We start from the raw sequence: 1,866 nt of genomic DNA, 5'->3' as shown, positions 1-1,866 counted from the left end.
CACACACAACCTCAAAAAAGTGCACGTCACACACACACTCTCAGGAACGTGCACGTCTCACACACAACCTCAGGAACGTGCACGTCTCACACACAACCTCAGGAACGTGCACGTCACACACACAACCTCAGGAACGTTCACGTCTCACACACAACCTCAGGAACGTGCACATCACACACACACTCTCAGGAACGTGCACATCTCACACACAACCTCAGGAACATGCACGTCTCACACACAACCTCAGGAACGTGCACGTCACACACACAACCTCAGGATCGTGCACGTCACACACACACAACCTCAGGAACGTGCACGTCACACACACAACCTCAGGAACGTGCACGTCACACACACAACCTGAGGAACGTGCACGTCACACACACAACCTGGGCCTCATGATGTATTTCTATTTTAAACTTTATTTTTCATTGATCTTTATTTATCCAGGTCGACTCACTGAGTCACGAGAACTCATTTTAAAGAGAGACCTGTTTAGGAGCAGGTGGTGGGGGTTGAGTGCCTTGCTCAGGGGACCAGGGTGGGGCCAGTGAGGGTGGAGGCAGGTGTGGGTGTTTCACCTTTTCCACCTCATTTTGATGTTGACGGTACCGGGAGTTGAACCTGCGACTTTCCCATCACAGGCCCATCTTGTAACCTCTGCTCCACCACTCCCCCACATGACATCATATCATACTGGTCGTATTAAATCTCACTGGTTTCCTTCCAGATGTGTTAAACTGGTCCCCTGATGTTTGCAGGTGTGTGTGGTCAGTGGATGAAAAGCCTGGCATGAACAAGATGATGCTGGAGATGATGATTTGACGAGAGCTCCCACCTTCTACCTGTGAAGAACAAGAGCAGCTCAGTGAAGGTGCTGAGAGCTGCAGAGAGGCTGATCCATGGAGCTTCAACACAGCAACCTCCAAACATGTCCACCCTCACACACATCGTCTGTGGACACACTGGACCACAGCACAACATCATAACACACTGACAACAACAACAACAACAACAACAACAACAACAACAACACATTCACTAATGATTCAGACAAATATTTATTGTTTGTTTGTTTTACAATTAAAAACAGTTTGTTGTCCACTGTTGTCATCACTCTTTGTTAAAGTCCAGGTCTCTCTTGTAAAAGAGTCCTTGTGGCTCAGTGGAACTAACCTGTATCAATAAAGGTTGAATGAATATAAATATACACATAATGATTTATTCAACCTTTTATTTATACAGGTTGGCTTCATGGAGCCACAAGGACTCGTTTACAAGAGACCTGCTCCAGACACAACAGGAAACGGGCCTGAAAAGGGCCCAAAAGGACCTTCTCCTGCTCCGCTCCTGTTTCCTGGAATATCTTACAAAAAGATCTGAAGCTCTCGACCTTTGACCTCTCTAAGTGTCTTTAAGACTCTGTTGGACTCCTGGCAGGGACCGATGCAGACATGTTCCTGTTTTTAGTTTCTACATTCGCCTTAGAATCTACCTGTTTTTCTGTTACCTTTTTCTTTTAGCCATCCTATTGGTAAAAAAAAACAAAAAAAAAACTGTATTATGACTTTTTATAATTAGGCCGGAGCAGCTAAGCGCTGCGAAGGCCTATTGTAATTGCTCCGTTTCTTCTTATTATTATTATAACTGTTTATTGTTGTTGCTGTTGTCCATTGTTGTCATCATTCTTTGTTGAAATCAGGTCTCTCTTGTAAATGAGTCCTCGAGGCTCAATGGGATTTACCGTCTAAATAAAGGTTGATTGATAAACAATGGCAAAGATAAACTACAGTAAAAATGATAGAGATTATATGTATAAATATATATATGCATATATATATATATATACATATATATATATATATA

This window comes from Nematolebias whitei, chromosome 20 (assembly GCF_014905685.2).
Source record: "Nematolebias whitei isolate Nwh7 chromosome 20, NemWhi1, whole genome shotgun sequence".
In the NCBI taxonomy this organism is placed as follows: Eukaryota; Metazoa; Chordata; class Actinopteri; order Cyprinodontiformes; family Rivulidae; genus Nematolebias; species Nematolebias whitei.
This window is presented reverse-complemented; position numbering follows the sequence as displayed.